Source organism: Microcebus murinus, chromosome 24 (assembly GCF_040939455.1).
Source record: "Microcebus murinus isolate Inina chromosome 24, M.murinus_Inina_mat1.0, whole genome shotgun sequence".
In the NCBI taxonomy this organism is placed as follows: domain Eukaryota; kingdom Metazoa; phylum Chordata; class Mammalia; order Primates; family Cheirogaleidae; genus Microcebus; species Microcebus murinus.
In genome coordinates, this window is record NC_134127.1 from 16506957 (window position 1) to 16529713 (window position 22757).

At 37.9% G+C, this 22757-nt stretch overlaps 1 protein-coding gene across 2 annotated transcripts in view; it reads left to right on the top strand.

The window, feature by feature from the left end:
• Window positions 1–22757, top strand: part of LOC105882541 (arylamine N-acetyltransferase 1-like) — a 100429-nt gene that overhangs the window by 31466 nt on the left and 46206 nt on the right. For both annotated transcript variants that reach the window (XM_075997237.1, XM_075997238.1), the window contains exon 2: window positions 19423–19498. The gene's annotated coding sequence lies outside the window, so the exon portion shown is untranslated. The remainder of the gene's footprint in view (window positions 1–19422; window positions 19499–22757) is intronic.

Genomic DNA, 22757 nt, shown 5'->3' on the forward strand with positions numbered 1-22757 from the left:
TTACTATCCTTACCTTAATAGTAGATGCCCTGCAAGGCTGGAAGTTCAACTTGTCCTGTAATTCAGCCAGGCACAAGATGACATTCAGTTTAATTTTCAGCAATCTTAGCCTTGTGGCTACAAGAGATAAGGGTCTCCTTCAGGACACATTGAAGCTTTCAGGTCACTTATGCATCAAATGAGCTGGTAATTCAAATCCTTGAGCTCATCTTTTACCACTCTACTTACTGAGTCATTAGAGTCTTTAAATATAATCAGATTAGAGAAACAATTCCAGAAACCCCAGAAACAATTCAGAAAAGTCACCCTTAAAATTCTATTCTTCTAGAACCACTTCTGATACCAAAATCTGTATTAATTTGGGTTCTCCATAGAAACAGAGAATATTTTATATATCTGTAAAGTAAGGAATTGGCTTACACAATTATGAAGGCTGAGAAGTCCCAAGATCTGTAATTGGCAAACTATACACCTACAGAGCTGATGGAGAGAGAGTTTTTCTCTCTCTCTCCCTGTGTCTCACACAAACACACACACACCCCACATACAGTTCCCTGTGGAAAACAAGACAGTGATAATCTGAAACTTTAACATCTGTCCTGTTCTCACTTCAGAGATTTTAGCAGAGAATGCATTTGTTGCTTTCAAATATTATTTCCTAGTTTACCCTACCACACCTCTGTTTAAACTTTCTTCCCAGGAATCTTTCTTTCCTGGTAACTAGACTTTGGACCCATCAATAACCTCCCTCCCAAATCCAATTAAATACAAAGTCCAATGGCAAACTTTGGTTGTAATAAAAAAAGTCACTTTTTTCAGCGGGTATTACTCTGTGTCTCAAACTGTAGAAAGATTATATCTCCCAAAGCTCAGGGTTTTCATTTGCAAAATGGAGGTATTCCCTCTGTCAGGAAGATAAAACATGTGTAAGAGTGCATTGCAAATATTATGTGCTATGCAAATGTTAGGTAACACAGTTATAAAGGTAACATATTTGGCAAAATATATATGTTATTGGCAAATATTTGCCATTTATAGAAACTCCTAAGTTGAAGGAGATGCTAATGACTATTTAAAAAAGGAGTAGTGAAAAATACGATACTGTCCTTTGTGTAACAAAAAATATGCGCAAAATTTCTGGAAGGTTACATATGCCGTGCTTAGCAGTGACTACCTCTGACAAAGAGGATTGAGGTTTAGAGTGGGAAGGGAACATACTTTCCTTTGTGTAACATTTTTACTATTGTCTGAATTTTTATTATGCAAACACATTGTTTTTGCAAGTTAATATGTTTGTTCATAAGACATAGTGATAGAATACTTTATTAAAATTATAATAAAACCTATACATTTTTATCAATATTGATCCATGATTGGGTATTGCCAGGAATGCATTTGTGTAAGAAAATGCCTATTGGAAACTGTGATGTGCTTAATTTCTGATTTAGGGCTGGGATTAACTGGAAACTTGGGATATATTTATAGTTGCCACCAGGTGGCTGTAGTTTGGTAAATAACATATAGTAGAAAAAAGGCCAGGGCCAGGTTCAAAAAACTAATGTTGAAAATCTGATTAAGCCTCTTCTTGGGAGAGTGAGCTTGGGCATTTATTTTTCTTTCCTTCCTTAAAATATAATTAATTATCTCTGCCCTGTCCATCACACAAGGTTATCAGGAAGAACAGATGACTGACTGGCAACACTAGTTATAACACTAGTTATAACACTAGTTATATCCTACAGCATTTGTCATAAGTTTCCAACAGTGAGGATGCTTTCTTTTTCAATAAGAATAATACTAGTATTTTTACAGAGCTTTCCTGTTTCAAAGTGCTGTCACATGCATTGTTCTGATTTGATTTTGGTAATAGCCCTATTTAATGGATATCATAAATTGTCATCCACAGCTTATAAAGAAAATATTTGAGTTTACAGAGGCTGAGTGACTTGCCGTAGTCATATTAGTAAGTGCTGAGGTATGGAACTCAAACACATACAAGCTGACAACAAATCCTGTATCCTTTCTCCCGCATCATGACTTCCAGAATAAATTCTGTGGTTAATCATTAAAGTGCTTTGCACATGTTCCCATTTAATTGTCATAGCAACCCTAGGAGATGTGTAATAATATTTTCTTCATTTTACAAATGAAGAAACTGAGGCTTAAAGGGGTAAGAAAATGAGCCCAAAGTCACACACATATTAAATGAAGGGGCTGGTATTCACAACCCTTAAACTATTCTACTTCCCAATGGTGGATTCAAAATCTTCAAGAATAAATACTTACTAGGAAAAAAAAAATATTCTCTCCTTCTTCTAATGCATTCTACATAGCTCTGCCAAGGTCATCTTGAATAGCTTACTTATATCCGTCTTTTAATCAAAAGCCTTCAGGACTTCTTACTGCAATTTTGATAAAGACATGATCTTTTTGCCTAGTATTTAAACTCTGCCCTATTGGATTATAACCAGTATTTCTAGTCTCACCCCCCAACCACTTCCAATGATCTAAACAGCATCATAATTGCCTTTGTACCCTCCTTGGACATTTTCCCACCCCTGATCCTTTGCTCTTAATACTCTCTGAGATACACTACCTATTTGTGTGTCCATTAAACATCACCCCTTCGACGAAGCCTTCTTTAATCTCCTCAATTATCTCAGAATATCATTGTAGAAAGGGCACAGGCTTTGAAATCATACATGAGTTGAGGCTTAGAATCACTTCTTACTTTGTGTAATCTCAGGTTTTGGTCTTAGTTTCCATACATGTAAATATGGAAATAATAACCTATACCCAAGATTGGCTGTTAGGATTAGATGAGAATGCCTGGCTGAGTGTAGATGCTCAATGAACATTCATTTTCTTTCCCCCTTCCCTTCTCTGGACTCTGTAAGCCCTTTATAACTTTCTAGCTATCACTTTTTGCCTTACAGTGCAATTATTTACTTAAGTGCTCATTCATGTCCAGAGTATAAGATTCCTGAATGCAGTGTACTTGAGTGGTAAGGAATCATCCTTAGCACCTGTTGCAAAGCCTTACTCATAATAGGAGCTCCATAAATATTTATAGTCAATGGGAGAAAATACAGTCAAGAGAGGAAAACATATGCTCCACAAGGTTATTTATATATTACTTGTTTACTAGATTCTGAAAAGGGATTTGTGCGTGTGTGCACATACATACACGATAGAGAAAAGGGAGGGAGGAAAGAGAGATAATAAGCATGTTGCCTGCATTGGGGTCGTTTGTCAATAGGTAAAATGTGACCCAGTAGCCAAAAAGCAGGTGGATAATGACATCAGGGATTTGAGCACAGCCAATCTGTAGCAGTCCAGAAATATCGACAGCAGTCATTACAAAAGTCTGTCAGCAAGTAGAAGGGTCCTAGCAGCAGGGCTGGAGTTGAGGGTAAAGACAGCATTCTTGGGGGCAGCGTTAGCTAGACAGGGCCCCAGTCTCAAAGGACGTGGGATCTGACACAGGTTATCAAGATCCAAACCCAGGAGTCAGACAGCACTCCCTGAAGAAAGACTATGTTCCAACCCAAAGCCTTCCAGTTCAGGTGGGTTCATTCTTCCTATTATGGATTTGCCAAAACTTAATTTTATTAATAGAAGCGCTATTTTAAGCCTTTCTTTTCCTTTTTCTTGTTTGAATTCTCTCATGATCCTCCAAAATTTCTCATGAAATGTGGACTGACCCTTATGTGGTAAAGAGAATGAATCATAATTTTGAGTATTCTAAGAATTATTAATATTTCTCTTTTGTCTTGTTTTAAGCTTTATTGAGGGATAATTGACAAATAAAAATGATATATATTCACGGTATACAACATGATGTTTTGATATATGTATATACTATGAAATGATTATCACAATCAAGCTAATTAACATATCCATCACCTCACATAGTTACCTTTTTTATGTGTGGTGACAATACTTTAAATCTACTCTTAGCAAATTTCAAGTGTACAATGTATTAACCATAGTCACCACGCTATACTTTAGTTTGTACCCTTTAATTAATATCTCATTTCCTTCCCTCCCCAAACCCTATTAAACACCCTTCTACTCTCTGTTTTTATGAGTCTGACTTTTTTATATTCCACATATAAGTGAGATCATGAAATATTTGTCTTTCTGTGTCTGGCTTATCTCAATCAGTACAATGTCCTTCGGATTTATCCATGTTGTTGCAAATGGTAGAAGTTCTTTTGTTTTTAGGGCTGAATGATATTCCATTTAAAAAATCCCTTTAAAAAAATCCATTTATCTATTGACTGACAGGTTAATTCCATAACTTGGCTTTTGTGAATAATGCTGCAATGAACATGGAAATGCAAATATCTCTTCAACATACTGATTCTTTTAGATATATTCTTTTAGATATATTCCCCAAAGCGGGATTGCTGAATCATATACTAGTTCTAGTTTTAATGTTTTGAGGAAATGGCATACTGGCTTCCATCATGACTGTTCTATTATAATTTACATTCCCAACAATGGACAAGGGTCACCTTTTCTCCACATCCTCACCAATACTCATCGTTTGACTTTTTTGGAAATAGCCACCCAAAAAGGTATGAGGTCATATCTCATTGTGGTTTTGTTTTGCATTTCTGTGATGATTAGTGATGGTTAGGGAGCTCCTTTTCATATACCTGTTGGCCATTTGTATGTCTTCTTTAAAAATATATCTATTTCAGGTCCTTTGCCAATTTTTAATCAGGTTATTTGTTTTTTTGCTATTCTGTTGTATAGATCCCTACAAAAATTAGTTCTTTTAACTACTATTTTATATTCTATAATTGATTGTTCTTAATAATAAAAATGATTAATAGTAGCCTTATGGACAAGTATAATCTACATATCAATTCCTTTAGGCATACATAATTAAATGAATGAAAACCTTTTAAAGTGAATCCCTATAGTCTAGGAACAATGTAGGTGTCCTTAGCAGAAGTTTCTTTACAATTTAACCATTCAAGCTTGTATACCTTTCCACCTTTATTATCCACAGCTTTCTTCCAACCACTCACTGCTCCAGCCAACCTGGTTTCTTTGCTCCAGCGCTGCGTTTTCTGGTCTCTCTGTTCCCTAGGCACTGCTACATCACCTGCCCTGCCTCCCATTTTTTCCACGTGGGATATCAAGTCCCTCAAGGCTCTCTGTTAGCAACCCTCCTTTGAAAAACTACTGCACATCCTACTTATGAAATCACGCCTCATTGACTCAGGCCTCAAAGTCTGCTGCCAGGTACGAGGTGCCAGAGCTGTCATCTGGCACATGCCTTTGCCACTTAAAGTGTGGCCAGCTGGGCCAGAAGCATTAACATCATCTGGGAGCTTTTTAGCAAATCAATCTGAATTGTTAGTAAATCAATCTGAATTCTAACAAAATACAGGTGTTTCACATGCACATCGGTGTTCAAGAAGCACTGGTCAACGCCTCCTTGCTTTTTAAATTATCTTTTCTATGGAGGTGCTGTTTTAACCAAACTAGCTGTGCCTCCACATATCTCTGCAACCCACCGTAATTCTCTGTGCTTGGTAGGGTTCAAATGAATTTTTTACTGATACCGATAAAGAAGTCTCATAAACACTAGTGAAATCGGCATCTTCCGATCGACTTTACTCTGATTTTGTTCTTGTCGTCCTTCTGTCAGGGACAAAGGAATAAGCCATACTTCCCAGCATTCTGATATAAAGAGGTTGAGGAACAACCTTTTCCTTCCAAGATCTAAGCCACTAAGTCATATTCCAGTCCAGCTAAAAAACCAATAGATAACACAGTGTTTAGCTTGATGAAATAAATATGGGATAGAGTCTGCACTAATTTTCTGGGGTTTCCATCACAACATACTAAAGCTGAGTTTCTTAAACAACAGAAACTTATTTCCTCATGGTTCTGATGGCTAAAAGTCAGATCAAGGTGCCATCAGGGTTGTTCCTTCTGAGGGCAGTGAGGAAGAATCTGTCCCATGCCTCTCCCCTATCTTCTGGTGACTTGGTGGCAATCTTTGGCATTCCCAGGCTTGTAGAAGCATCACCCTGACCTCTGCCTTCTTCACAAGATGTTCTCCCTGTGTGAGTGTCTTTCTCCAGATTCCCAGGTTTTATAATATTGGGTTAAGGTCCACCCTAATGTCCTCATTTTAACTTAATTACCTCTATGATAAAGACCCTGTCTCCAAATAATGTCACATTCTGATGTACTGGGGGTTAGGACTTCAACATATGAATGAGGGAGGAGCACAATTCAACCCATAGCAGAATCAAAAGCCTTTCCGAAGGTTAGACAGTGTGTGTGTGTGTATTTTATATTTCTCCGGGGTCTTTAGGAAGTTGGTCAAGAACAGAGACCATTTAGTTTAACATCCTGGTCAGAGAATCCAGTGGGAAAAGTTGAGAATAGATATTAAAAGGCTAAAGCAGCAAGCAATCCATAACCCTCTAGTCATATTAGCCTGAAAATGTCCGTGTTAGCAGTTGACCACAGTTAAGAGCTTTTACTTCTTTCACCTTTAGGGGAAGAAGCCAAGCCCTGTTCTTTCTGGACACCACGATTGTTGTTTGTTTGGTTTTTTTTTAATTTGAACATATTAAGGGGGTACAAATGTTTTATGTTATATGGATCACTTTTGTAATGTTTGAATCCCCACCACAGTTGAGCCCGTCACTCAAATAAGGTTTGTAGTACACATTAGGTAGGTTTTTCCCCTCCCCTCTTCCCCCTCCTCCCTCGTTGATTTCCACTGAGTTTTACTTCCCTGTGTGCACATATGTGCTCATCAGTTAGTCAGTACATGTGGTGTTTGTTTTTTTCATTCTTGAAATACTTCATTTAGGAAAATGGTCTCCATTTTCATCCAGATTGTTGCAAAGGCATCGATTCATCTTTTTTTATGACCGAGTAGTTTGGCAAAAGACATCAACAGAAGCTTCTCAAAAGAAGAAAGAAAAATGGCCAATAAACATGAAAAAATGCTCAAAGTCACTAATCACCAGGGAAATGCAAATTAAAACCACAATAAGATATCACCTTACCCCAATTAGAATGGCTCTTATTAAAAAGTCCAAAAACAATAGAAGCTGGCATGGATGCAGAGAGAAAAGAATGCTTATTCACTATTGGTGGGACTGCAAATTAGTACAACCTCTATGGAAAACAATATGGAGATTCCTCAAAGAACTAAAAGTAGACCTAGTATTTATTTGATCCAGCAATCCCACTATTGGGGTATTTACCCAAAGGAAAAAAAGACTTTTCATCCAAAAGACACCTACACCTGAATGTTTATTGGAGCACAATTCATAATTGCAAAGATGTGGAATCAACCCAAGTACCCATCAATTCGTGAGTGGACCACCACTGGTTTTAACGGCCTATCACTTACTTTAACTGCATATGTATAGCAGTGTGAATTGCCAAGGATACATTGGGGTGTTTGTAGTGAGATTCCAGATGCCTGTAGTCTCAGTCCTGCTCACCGTCATGACTTTCCCCCATGGATTACACCAACAGTGACTGCACGCATGGGATAAGGACAGGGTGTGAGGAAGTCCTGCTTTTTCATGCTGTCTTGATTGAATAGACATTGAGCACTAACGTGCCCTCACTGAACTGGTATTGCATTTAAGATGATGTCTGTCTAATGGGCAGTCTCACATAGAAAAAGATGGATGTGGGCCTTGTAATCAAGGGGGACATGGGCAAAATCCCAAGAGATCTTATTTTTGTATGGTTGAAAAGGGTAAACTGAATCCTACCCAATATATCCTACCAAAAATAATCCCGTAAGCATACTTTTCTTTAGAGAGCAAAGAAACAGTGATTGGGAAAAAATTTTTAGAAATTAACTTGAGTTTCTCCCAAGATTTGTAAATGCTGGGGTGCTGAAGGATTGAGAGTGTTCAACTAGTTTTCTTTCCATTACTTTGAAGGTAGAATTTCTTCACTCTAGGATTTTTTTTATTATCATCATTTTCCAGTAAAGATGTTTGTGAGACACTTGTCAGCCTTTTAAATCAGAGGGACAACTATTCAGGATATTTTGCTGCATTTAGCATTAGCTAAGCTTTTTTAATATGAAATTTCATTTTCCATCCCTTGGGGCAGGGGGTGGGAAAGCAAAAGAACCTTAGGTCTGTACTCCATCTGCTTATACAAAGGAAGCAAGAGTTTAATGGGTCTGTTGGCTGACTGCAACTCAAGTGGAAGAAATTAAGTGCTCCACGTTTCATTTGCTTTTGCAGGGTTAAACTTAGCATAGCAACCTGCGTTCAGTGCTGTGCTCCCCCTCTGTTCTCACAGAAAGAAAGAAAATTATAGCAACAATTTAGTGCTTCTGAGAGTCAGGGGCCCTAATAATCCAGATAAGACAAGATTAACTGACCTACCTCTGGCCAGTCTTGGGCTGCTACATTAAACAAACAAAAACACCAACAACATTTATAAAATTACACAAGGAGAACTTTGGATTTATAAAGCACCGGATTGTGATTTGAGGGTCCCTGGAATAATTCCCAGCTGAAAGGCCCTGTGCTCCTTGCATGTTAATTTCCTCTGTGAGTAAGCAGGGAGACTGTTGATTGCTAAGTATCCGCTTGCACATTAACTGTTTTCAGCATCATTCACATTGATCTTTCTAGGAATTATTTCTCAAGTCATCCTCTACAGACCACCTGCATCAACATCTCCTGGGGTACCGATTAAAAATGAATATTTGGGGGCCCCACCCCTAAACGTACTGAATCAGAACTTTGGGGAGCATGGCTTGGATATCTGGAGTTTCAACAGGAACCCCAGTGATGGTTATACACATACTGAACTTCACAAGCCACTGGCCCAGGGTTTCTTCTGTCACTGTCCAAATCCTGGGATAAGATTTGGTGCTAAATCACTTAAATAAAGCTAAAGGGAGAGAACCCTGCTGCTGTCAACCCTGGATGCTGGGCACATCAGCACCATGGCTACTCTTTCCTATGGAAATAGGACATCATTATTAAATCACAACCCGTGCAGGGAAGGGTGGCCCCATTGTCCCTGCTTCTTTGCCTAGCTATCCCAGGCAGGGATAATCTGATTGGCTGGCCCTAAATCACATGCCACAAACCTGGGAAAATTAATGTTTTCTGCTTTTTGTAGTGAGAGGGAGAGATTGTCTTCCAACAAGATCATACAGTAAAGGATCCCCCAAAACAAAAGAAGACAGTTGTCAGATTTTTTTTAACATGATAACAAGAGGATAGAGAGCAATAAATGAGGGGTCAGCCACACATGCTACAATCACTGTGGCAGAAAACAAAGCCCTAGGAATTGGAGCTCTGAACCCACTGAATGCTGACAGCTGGTTAAAAAATCCTTCTAAAGAGGCCCACAGAACTCTTCCTTGCTGATCTCTCTCAAAAGGCCACTGCTTAAATCATCTTTGCTCTTATAGTTAAGTCTGAATCATTGACACTGTAAGTGTTTTAGTGGCCCTCTGTCTCCAGCCTTTTAACTTTTCATTCTAGGAGAAGTTTTAGGCCTCCTCGTTATCTTATCTCATTCTCCCCTGTGTCCCTTCTTCACTTTTTGTGATTCTTTTACAATTTGATAGGATCATTCTAATTTTATAAGAGAAACTCAGAAATGGTGTATAAAAATCAAGGTCATGTAGCTAACAATGACACAGGCGAAGGTAGGAGACTGAACCCTGGATGTTTAGCCTCCTATATATCCAGGTAGACAATTCATTTCTCCATACCTTTGACAACCTTGGTCATTTTTATGCACCATCTCCACATATCTGTATTTCGCACACCTCACTATGCTCAGCTGGATTACTTCTTCCTAGAAGTGTGAAGACTTTCCATACTGATTACACTCTTTCTACACCATTTCTCTTAGGTAGATTCAAGTTGGACTTGCTTTCCTAATAACTTGGATTGAGTGTCTTGTTCTTGGCATTTTATCAACATGGTATCACTTAATCTTATAAAGAAAAAAATCAAGATTCAGAGAGGTGAGGTCAGTAGTCTAAGGCTATATATTTAATGAATGGTAGAACAAAACTCCAAACTGGGCAGGGAACCTCCTGACCCACAGCACAGTCACGGGGGAGCTTGGCTGCCTTGGGCTCCTGCCTGCCAGCAGATGTCAGGGAGAGACTGCAGAGTGGAGGAGGTAGAGAGGAGCAAGGCCTACAGCAGACTGCCAGATTGTGAATCTCAGACAGACCTGCCTCCACAAACAGACTTTTTGGGTGGGTGGAGCCACTTCAGTCCTTCCCTGGTGGCTTTGCTCAGGAGCTGACCTTCGACTCCTGCCAAAACAGCTACTTTGCCAGCTTTTATAGAGATGGAGGGCAAACTCATGGAACCCAGCCCCGCCCAGCTGCACTCCCCCACCACCTCTGCTGTGGCAGAGAATAAGGAAGTTCCAGGGCCCCACCTAACACATGGGGCATTCAAGGCTTCTCCTGAAGGACTAGATCCAGTCTTAGGACCCCAAAACAATATTGCAGCTTGTTCCTTCTGGCAAGCACCACCTACTGAGAGAGGGTCAATTAGCATGCCCTTTGCAGCATTCACTGACTCAATTTTACGGGGTGTCTGGGGGGGTCCAAGGAGTGGCCAGTTGGGGGAGCACCCACCCCACCCCACAGAAAACCGTGCTAACTGGATATGGGTGGAAAAAATCCCAGCCCAGGTTCTCAGCACTGAAGATTAAACAGCCCTACCAGCTTGGGGAGCTTGTCCTGACCCTCCTGCCAGTGGCTCCCCCTAGTGGCCACAAAAGCAACTACAAGAAATAAGGGATTATGTAAAATGGTCAAATATAAGAATGAATCATGGGCATCCCTGAGGGTGAAGAAGAAAACATAACTGATGGAAAACCTATTTGAGGGAATAATTGAGGAAAACTTCCCAGGTCTTGCTCGAGATTTAGACATCCATGTACAAGAAGCTTAAGGAACACCAGGGAGATTCATTTCAAAGAGGCAATCACCAAGACACATGGTCATCAGACTGGCCAAAGTCAACAAGAAGGAGGACTCCTGTGAGCTGTAGGACAAAAGCATCAAGTAACTTACAAAGGAAAACCCATTAGGCTAATTGTAGACTTCTCAACTGAGACCTTAAAGGCCAGAAAGGATCGGGGCCCCATCCTCGGCTTTCTTAAACAGAACAACTGCCAGCCTAGAATTTTGTATTCTGCAAAGCTAAGTTTCATAAATGAAGGCGAAATAAAGACTTTTCCACATGAGCAAACACTGAGAGAATTTGTCAAGACTAGACTGGCTGCCCTGCAGGAAATACTCAGAAATGCATTATACATGGATCAACACAATAGTCACCTGCCAGTGTGAAATCACCCAAAAGCTAAAGCTCAGAGCTCACATAAAACAATGGACATGGGAGATATGGAAGTGCCAATGAGGAAGAAGAAACACAGCAATCTCCAGACTGGGAGGTCACAGGTTCCTACCTGACCCTATCTGTAAATTACACTGGTCTTTTTATCATGTGTGGTGACAGAGTATATAAGTGGTTCCCACCTAGATGGTCAGGGCACTGTGGGCTTTGTTATCTGACACCCTCTGTTACTACATAATCCACTTTAAATGCCAGCCAAACTACAGACTTAGGCTCTTACATTCATAAAGTGGTACCAAGGAAATGTACTAGACATGGTTAAAAAAAAAAAACAAAACACTTGCATATCACAATTCTAAGTTATTTTTGGTGCTCAGGACTCTTTGCCCATCATTGAAACTCAGGAGATTGAAAAGACGGTTTTAAATCTCTCCATGAGGGTAGAACAAGAGTTCACTACCACCATATGAGCATTTGGAGCACTTCAGTTAGAAGTCAACAGCTTAGTCTTTGTTGTATTTGAAAACTGCTGCATCATGGATGCCCTGGCAGCCCAGCAGAGAGGAGATTACATGATTATTGGTGAAAAATGTGTTTCTATGTAAAACCACACAGGGAAAGTAAAGACTGTGACCTACACCTCTTAGAAGACAAGATAAATATTATCCATCAGATTAATGAAGACCAATGTCCCAAGAATGGGAGACTGGTTTCACGGGGTGTGGGGAAATGTGGTTAGATCTATTCTTTTCTGTTTATTCATTCTCATTCTAATCTATGTCCTTCTCTCCCTTTTCAGATCTCTTGATACTTGACTACTAACCCGATCTCTCTCTCCACAGCTACCGACTCAGCTTTTCATGTGTGAAACTTCTAGAGAAGTTCCAGACAGGGGGAATGAAGGAGCTCAGGAAATTTTACCCTAAAATATGACTCCTTGGTATAAAGAATATTTTGAATCACAGGCCCCTCAAGATCACAATGCACTGGAGGGGGCTTTTTCTCTCTCTACAAAAACCAGAATGGCTGAACAAAACATCAGAAGGAGGCAATTGACTTCCCTTCCTCTCCCTGTTATCTCAATATATTGCAGAATATCACCAGACCTTGCCCAAATCATTTACAACATAATCCTGTCTCTCAGGTTAATTTAAGTCAATCTGTTTCCCCCATTCATTCATCCTCCATAGCAACTGTGTAGCCCCTAAACAGAATTACCTATACTCCTGATTTTCCCCCTCCCTTCTGAAAGGCATGAATAAAAATATCTGAACTTCATTGGGATAGTGGGTAATCGTTCTGTGATTCTCCCCATGCCCATGGTAAATAAACCTTTCTTTTATTAATATACCTTAATTGTGAGTTGATCTTTCAACAAATTTTCAGGGAAAAGGGCAGGTTTCCCCTCACTCCTACAACAGGAGATACCCAGACTACTTAGCATTGTCTCAGTGTTCACTTATTTATTTTTCCTTGAGGTCCTAGAAGAGAATAAAGATGCAGGTAACAACAGTTCTACAGTAGTTCATACTTTTGAGTACATTGTTCTGTAACTGTGTGCACTTTTCCCCCCAAGTTAGTTGTGAGCAACTCAAGGTCAAGGACTGCATCATTTTTCTGAATGTCTCCAGCAACAGAGCAAAGAGTCCCTGGGAAAGCCATTGGCTAACTCAAGAGAGCATTAAGGTGGGCTGGGACCAAGTACAATTTGTGATACAGTAAGAGAGAAGGTTTTGACTTGGGAATGCCTGCCTCTCTGCAGGGATAAAGCCAGTGGTGCATAGCAGGTATTTTTATATTCTCAGACAGACCTGGGTAAGAAATGTCTATGTAGCCTGAGGGCACATTTGATATCTTCCCCAAACATCTAGTTTTCACCATGCGAACAGAATATCTATGAAGTCTGCGGCACATGGCTTTAAACTTCCCAAACCCTCCGATTTTCCTGTGGCATTCAAATCACCAAACACTAACCTGCCCCATCAGGAAATTGAGAGCTCAAGAAGTTCTTTGAAAGTAACAATTCCAAATTCTTGACAGATCCATGGAAAATTCCTCACATTTACTGTCTTATTGTGGGCTAGTGATGGAATTGAGATCTCGAGGAGCAGCATGATGAATTTTCTCTGAGCAAGGAACTTGTGCACAGTTCTTCTGAGAACATGGCCAGGGCAGTGCTGATTTTTTGCTTCATTGATTTATTGTGCATTAGTCCACAGAGTCCATTCTCCTCCTTGGTGTTTGGGCATCATCTAACACACTATATTGAAATGTCTTAATAGCTATGGGATGGCTTCTCTCTTTTGTTATCCAGGACATGGGATCTTGTCAATCCTTGCAAATACAAAGAAATTGGCAAAGCTGTCTTTACAGTGTGAAGCCTCCCTGTTTTTTTCCTCTATGGTGTAAAATATTAACTCATGAAGGAATCCAGTTTGTTCAGAAATATTTATTTACCTTATAAAATGTCGTACCAAGAAAGGATCTTGCACATTAATTCTCACAGACAGGCAAGCAAGCAGCTAGAAGAAACAACATCTTCTTGAGTCAGGAGATCTATGTCTCAACCCAACTCCACACTTGTGAGCTGGTCATTTGGGATATATTACTAATCTCTTTGAGCAAAGTTGGAATGGTTTTTCATCTGGATCAGTTTAGATGACAAATTGCAATGCAGAAGAAAATATGTCAGAGTTCAACTCAAAATGATCTCTGTAGATTCTACGTATTAACCTGGAAAGATATGTTGTGCTATGCAAAAAAAAAAGCATGTTAAGAATAACGTGTAGTGCTATTCATTCTGTATAAAGAAGGAAGGAAGGAGGGAAGAGAGAGGGAGGGACTTAGGGAAGGAGGGAAGAAAATGAGTACATCAGGACAAAATGAAACTTTGCTTTTCTACTTTGTTCTTGTAAAAAAAATCCAAATAATATAGAAGTATAGAGAGAGCATATATTACTTTTGCTTTTTAAATTTCCCAAATGATGATAAAATATCTTCTCTAGTTATGGGTTCCACTTACACAGTGAATTAACCCATGATCAGTATCTGTTTGATCTGAATTCATTTCTATTTACATGGCCATAATGTGTACTGTTGCAGAGATAACCTTCCCAGACAAACTATGGTTCTAGTACCAACTGTCTAGGGCAACTTCCTGTCAGTTTCTTGAGCCTAATGAGGGAAAAATGCAAGTTCCCTACCACATAATGTAAGCATTGTGCTAGCGTACAGTGTTCAGCAATATTGTTACAAAGTAGATTAAGCAGGTACCAAGATATTTAATAACTATTGGGCAGAGGAAAAGTGCCCAACACTTTATTGGATGCCTCAGCACTTTCTTGCCTTCAAATAGCTGGCTCAAACTGGCCCTGACTGCTTTAGAGCTGCTTTGGGTGTCCTATAATGCCCTTTATCTAATTGTAATACTAAGATCTCCACCTAGTAGAAAATTGTAATATCATTAATATAACATGGGTTACATGACAGTGTTTGATGATGGTACTGTGTCTGCTGTGATTTGTTTCAGTGTGAACATGCAAAGATAACAATGCAAAAACTTTGCATTACTCACTGGGAAGAGATTTAGCAAGAAGCTCCCATGGAAGAAATTCCTGTGCCACCCAGGAGCAAGCACCCTTGTAACTAACTTCTGATAGACTCATCTAACTCCTCAGGCTGGACTTGTCTGAGTGATTATTTTGTCTTTTGCTCCCCCCCTCAGTTTGGGGGGCGGTTTTTCTACATTGTCCCTGGATTTTCCCAAAACACATGGTATTCCAGGCATTCTATCCACTGCACCCCATGTCAATCCAGCCTCAACATTACCCTGTAGTTTTAGTGAAGCTGATCTTCATTTTGCCCTTCTGTCTTGCTTCAGCAATAACCCCTTCTTAGGAATAATCTCCTGCCACTTCTCCCAACCAAGCCTTTCTTTCCACCTCCCCATACATTTATCTTTTTCTTAAATGTTAATTATAAAAGTAAAATATATTTATTGAGAAAATTCATAAATTAAAGTATATAGAAGAAAATGAAAATAACCCATCACCACATTCTGCTGACATTTTAGTATATGACCATCTACTCATTTTTTTATTTTTCCCATACCTTTTCATGGACAAACTTTGGGATGTAACTTTACAAACTTTTTATAACCTGTTTTAAAACTTAAGATAACTTGGGGATTTTCCCAAGTTATTTTCTCCAAATTATGATTCAATGAATGTATCTAAATTTATCTAACCATCCTCTAAAAGAGAACACTTAGTTCGTTCCTAGCATTTTATCATAAAAAATGCTACAGTAAACCTACTTGTAAATATCTCTAGTTATGTATTTAAATTAAATTCTCAGAAATGGAATTACTAGGTTATGAAAAAGGAATATCTTCAAAGGCTTTCAAACATACTGACCTTTATAGGGTGGGGACTCACAGTGTGGGATGAGAAAGAATTCTCAACACAAAGATTAGGATAGAAAGAAGTAAAAGTTTATTTTACTTTCCCTGAGAGCGGGGGAAGGGCTCACAGCACAAAAGAAAGAAGTGGCAGCCCTGAGCGTGAGAGGCTCAGGATTTTTATTTGGGGGTAATGGGAGAATAAAAGTGATTATTGTTAACTGATAGCAAAAACAGCTGTGAAGCTACTGTGTCTGTTTTCCTATTTATTTATTTATTTATTTATTTATTTATTTATTTATTTATTTATTTATTTATTTATTTATCTATCTCTCTTCTCTGTGAGGCTGGCTTATGAAAGCCCTTGTTATCTGTTCTGGCAGGAACCGGGGTAGGAAGTTTTCACCCCTCTTTCTGCTAGGGCTCTTCAAGGCTTGAAAACTGACTTCATCGGTGGCTAATCAAACAAGACTATTGTGCTGTGATCTTTCCTTTCAAAGGGGCAATTATGTTCTGTGAGTTTATTCCTCTTGTTAGATTTTTTATTTTTATTTTTCTCTGTTTATTAGCCATGCTATCCTATCATTGACAAGTTATTTTCCAGAAATTTTGCAAAATTAAATTCCCACCAGCAGCAAATACATGTTGTTTCTATACATATTCATCAGCACTGCTCCAATATTTCTTTTGGGACTGGGTAAAGACTCATTGCTTCATGAATGACTAGACTTTCTAGTTTGAATGCAGTCTCATACTGTCCTATATTTTCCTACCACCCCCATATTTATATAAATTTCAAAATATTATTTGATTGCTTTTTTCCATTATATTACTATTTTCTCATTTCACCCTTAGAATGTCTCTTAACATCCACAGAGCTAAACTGACCACAAGGTGTAAAGCAAAGCACTCTTTAAATTTATGTGTAATATTTTCCTAACAGAAAAAAATTGTAGTGATCTGCACCAACTGCCAAGAAAACTCTTTCTCTCTGTCTTATTATCAAATTACCAACAGTCCTAGGCCAATCTTGTTTGTTTAATGCTGAGAAACATGTGACTCTTGGTTTGATAAGGATCTTTGGAGAGCAACAAAAAAAGAAAACTCCTGGCTAAGTTAGCCAGGAAATAGGAAGGTAGAAAACAAAAGAAGGCACCCAAAGAATGATTGAATTTACTGGTGTAAATGTCATATTATTTTTTTTTAATCTGAAGTACAATAAAACCCAGTGGGAAACTGTAGAGTTGGCTCTTGAAATTATTAATGACAGCAGATTTGGGAACAAGCTGCTCTCAGCGTGATTGTCACTTGAAATGTGACTGCAACACAGATTGCTACTGATGTATGAGGGCTGATTTTCTACGCTCCATAGTCCTAGATTAACTACTTCTAAATTTGAACAACCTGGAACTTACTTCAGCTAGTGCTTGGTAAGACCTCTGTCCATAACTATTGTGATTAGTCACCTTAAATTACGTAAAGCTGAGGTAAAGATCGCTTGCCAGCAGATTTTTAAAGTGGAATTCTCACTCTGGTAGATCTCAGTTTTCACCAAATTATTAACTTCAATTTAACCCTTTTAATATGATATGTTTAAATAGTAGTCTACACCCACCTACTTTTTAAAGAAGCATTGCAACTCCATTCAAACTACAGCACAGTCAGTCTGCTGGATATTTTGTCAAAACTTGATGCCAAGTTCTTTTTTAAACTGAAGGTCTGGATTTCTGAACAAAGCACTGGTTCAAAGGATAGAGTGGGCTTAAAGCTGCTGTCTGCTGAAAATCTTGGATTCAAACACAGACCCCCTCTAGAAATACTGACTAGACTACTTAATTTTCATAGCAAAATATTAACCTTGTCACCTCTTCCCTGGGACTAAAATTAAGGAAACTTAAGAATCAGTTATCTATGTATGAAGCCTTCACCAGAGAGTAATGCCTCAAAACTTGGTTCTACAGCTCACAAAGGCTCATCTGAGAAAGTTTATTGCTAAGGATATTACTATAAAAACGGCTATCTATTCCCTTCTACAGATATTCTTATTTGGGGGTAAGCTGCTACAGTATATACAATAAGCTACAATATATACAAAAGCTACACCCTTGAAATATATTGCATTTAAGCCAGGGAATTAGTCTTCATTGAATTGTATTGTAATGCTATACCTTCAAATTTTACAACTAATCACAACAAATGACAACTTTATTAATTCAAGCTCTGTAATTGGTTGGTAAATTGGATTTGAGGTTATTGTCCTCTACATAGCCAAATGTGCCATCTACAGCAACACATGGTTTGAGGGAGATGGACAGAGCAAGTATAATTAATTACAACCCTGTTACAGTTAAATACTCACCCCAGACTCACTCAGCCAGAGGGACCAGGGTGTATTCATGATCTGAATCCTATTCCAGTGGGTGTTCTATGATGTCACAATGCTACTTCCTCTCTTCATCCACTGGGCATCTGCTCCTTCCCTCTTTCAAGTTAAATTCTATCCGGGGAACTTAACATTTCACCAAGTTTATGGTATTTTCTGTAAAACTAAGAAATAATAGAGTCTCAGTTTGAGTTTAATTGTTGCTGATTTCATAGAATCACTTTATACAAATATATGTTTCCTACAGTACACTTTATACAGTTGACAATTTACAAGTCATTCCTCCTTGCTCCTCTCCACTCCCTTACCAATCTTTCAAAACCACATACATTACATTTGGTGAAGACTCCACAAATGTTGCCCTCGTTTAGGACATTTTTTTTCTTGTTGCTCACATAATACCAGCAAAGCGTAGCAGGATCACATCTGAGTTCTGGCTGACGTCCTTGTGTAAGGCACAGTCCATCCGTGGCATGCTTGGTCAGAAGCCAAGCAGATTTGAGCAATGTAAAAACTGCGGACATGAGTAGAGGGCCCTGCAAACCCAGAAAATAACATCATTGTGTAGCTAGCCTGACTGCCCACTGTTTTCAATCAGCGATTTGACCCTCAAAGTAACAATTTGCCCAGCACATGGGCATGGTCCCTTTCCTAGGTGAAATTGGGAAGCTACTATTTTATCAGTAAGTGTTGTTTCTCTGGATTGCCAGCAACAAACCATCATTAAAGGATGAAAGCAGAGAGGAAGCAACAGAACTATGGAAAGTGGTCTTGCCTGTAACACAGAGTATGACTAGCAGGAGGAATCAGAAGTGCATTAAAACCCTGTCTCTGCTAAAAAATAGAAAGAAATTCACTGGGCAACTAAAAATATATAGAAAAAATTAGCCAGGCATGGTAGCATGTGCCTGCAATCCCAGCTACTTGGGAGGCTGAGGCAGGAGGATTGCTTGAGACCAGGAGTTTGAGGTTGCTGTGAGCTAGGCTGATGCCACTGCACTCACTCTAGCCCGGGCAACAGAGTGAGACTCTGTCTCCAAAAAAAAAAAAAAAAAAAAAAAAGAAGTGTATTAAAGAAATTGAGAGGCTTTCTGGACAGTGAAATGTTATAAACATGTATATAATTTCATTCTTCTCTTTGACTATTCTCTAGGATGTGGAATTTGTTGTATCATTGATTTGGGCTATTAAATGTAGTCGAACCAGTTAAGTAATAGATTGAAACCATAAACTGAATTAGCACTGAATTACTTATATACCCTTTATTGTGCCTTTAGATGCCTGTAACAGAAAACTTCAACTGACTTAAATAATGAAGAAAATGTATTATCTCGTACAGCAAGAAGTCCAAAGGTAAGCTATCCTCGGGATTGCTTAATTCACTAAGTCAACAAAGTCAGGAACCTATTTGCTTTCCATCTTTTCATTCTGACTTCTTAGACTGGTTTGACTTAACCTCACGAGTTAGGTTTGTCCTCAGATGGTCCCTGTCATGTTTACATGACAATGTAGCAGTTCCAGATATCACAGGCAGGACAGTGCCCAGCAGAAGAGCAATGGATTTCTCTGTGTGTGTGTCTTTTGCATATATATTTTAACTTTTTAAATTGATACATAATAATTGTGCATACCTGTGGAATACGTGTAATATATCAATATACGCACTCAAGGTGTAATGATCAAATCAGTGTATTTAGAAGATCCATCACCTCAAACACTTATCATTTCTTTGTGTTGGGACCATTCCAAATCTTTTCTTCTAGCTATTTTGAAATATAAAATAAATTATTGTTTTTTTAATACTTTTAAAATTTTTGTTTCGACACATAAAAAAAATGTATTACACATTTTACAGTGTACATACTGATGATTCAAAACATAACAATAAAATGTATAGTGATCAGATCAGGGTAATTACCGTATCCATTATCTCAGACATTTACCATTTCTTTGTATTGGGAACACTCAAAATCTTCCTTCTAGCTATTTAAAATTATATATTATTGTTAACTATACTCCACTGTGCTATCAAAAACTAGAACTTACTTCTTCTATTTAACTGTATTTTTGAGTTCACTCACTAAACTCTTCTTCTGCTCTCTTCTACCCTTCCCAGCCCCTGGTAAACATCAGCCTGCTCCCTACTTCCATGAAATCAATGTTTTTGGCTCTCATGTATGAGTAAGAACATGCAATATCTGTCTTTATATGCCTGGCTTATTTCATTTAACATGATGTCCTTCAGTTCCATCCATGTTGCTGCAAATGACAGGATGCCATTTTTTTTTATGGCTAATACTCCATTTTGTATTATACATATGCACCACATTTTCTTTATCCATTCATCCATCACTGGACACTTAGGTGGATTCCATATTTTAGCTGTTGTGAATAGTGCTGAAATAAACATGGGAGGTGCAGATATCTCTTCAATATTGTACTGCTTTAATTTTTTAAAAATATATACCCATCAGTGGAAGTGCTAGATCATATGGTAGATATATTTTTAAGTATTTTTTTAGAAATCTCCATCCTATTTTCCATAGTGACTGTACTAATTTACATCCCCAACAACAGTATATGAACATTCCCCTTCTCCATCTTCTCACTAGTATCTTTAGCTGTTGTTTTGATAGTAGCCATTTTAACTGGGGTGAGATATCTCATTATGGTGTCGATTTGCATTGTCCTACTTATTAGTGATGTTGAGCATTTTTTCGTATACCTGGTGGCCAATTGCATATCTTTTTTGAGATATGTCTATTCAGATCATTTACCCATTTTTTTTAATTCAAATTATTTGGTTTTTTGCTATGAAGTTGTTTGAGTTCCTTATGTATTCTGATTATTAATCCTTTATTGAATGGAGAATTTGTGAACATTTTCCCCCATTCTGTATGTTGTCTCTTATCTTTGTTGATTGTTTCTTTTGCTGTGCAGAAGCTTTTTAGCTTGATGTGATCCCATTTGTCTACTTTTGCTTTGTTGACTATTCTTTTGAGGTCTTACCAAAAATATCTTTGCTCAGACAAAAATCCTGAAGCATTTCCTCAGTGTTTTCTTCTAATAGTTTCATAATTTCAGGTATTACATTTAAGTCTTTAATCCATTTTTATTTTATTTTCGTATAGTGGGAGATAAGAGTCTAGTTTCACTCTTCTGCATATGATATCCAGTTTTACCAACACCATTTATTGAGAAGACTGTCTTTCTCCCAATGTATGTTTTTGGCTCCTTTGTCAAAAATCAATAGGTTGTAAATGTTTAGATTTATATCTAGGTTTTCTATTCTGTTCTATTAGCCTATATGTCTCTTTTTATGCCAATACCATGCTGATTTGGTTACTATAGCTTTGTAATATATTTTGAAGTCAAATAGTTGTATATTTTGCTCAAGATTGTTTGGATATTCAGGGCCTTTTAGGTTGATATGAATTTTAGTATTATAATATAAACATCAATTCAAATTCTACTTAAATGCCTGCTATGAGCTAAGAATTAGGTTTGGAATTTTCTCATATTTATTCTGAAGACCCAAATCTAGTTATTTTTTGAAGACATATCTCTAATAATTAAGTCACACTTGTGTTTTTACAAAATAATTCCCTCTGGCAGTGTAAAAAGAGTCACACATTTTGAGTTTGTGAAATAATGCACTTCTCTTACACATAGTAGAGTCTCACAAAATATAAAGGATATGGAAAATTGATCTACAAATTCATTTTATAAAACTTTAGAAAAAATTACTAAGAAAAATGCTGATAAGCAAATGAAATGAAAAGAAATCTCCCCTTAGTACAGTGAAGTATGCATTAGCAAACCACAAACTGTGTCCAAGTCTGACCAGCCACCTGTTTTTGTACAACTTGTAAGCTGAGAATGGTATTTGCATATTGAAAATACACATACAAAGAATAATATTTCATGACATATGAAAATTTTATGAAATCCAAATTTCAGTGTTCATAAATTTTTATTGGAACACAGCCATGCTCACTCATTTATGTTTTGTCCGTGGCTGCTTTTGCTCTGCAGCAGCAGAGTTAGGTTGTTGTGACAGAGGCTACCTGGCCAGCAAAACTTATGTGGCTCTTTACTGAAAAGTTTGCTGACTCCTGTGATAGAACATAATGAGGAAGAAATTTCTGCTACTATATAATCCTATAACTAAATCAACAACTGCTACATAATTTAAACCTGCATGATTCTAATAATAGTTTCTGACCTGCCAATGTTAGTGAACACACTTGGTGACAAGAAGATAAATACCTACATAATATACTGTTTCAAATAAAATGTTAGAATAAAATGCTGTGGCAAAATATGTTTGGTTCATGCACATACGTTTCCTTCATTATAAATATAAAAAGACAAGAATGCAGCATATATATAGTCAATGCCTCAAGAAAAGGGAAATTTAATTCTACCTTTAAGAAAATCACTGACAAAATTTTTTGGGCATTCTGAAATAAAATATAGAAAAATTAAAATTCTCTGAAATCTTTTTCACTCTCCTTTTTAAATTTATAAATAAATAAAACCTATTTTCTGGGCCGGGCGTGGTGGCTCACGCCTGTAATCCTAGCTCTCTGGGAGGCCGAGGCGGGCGGAT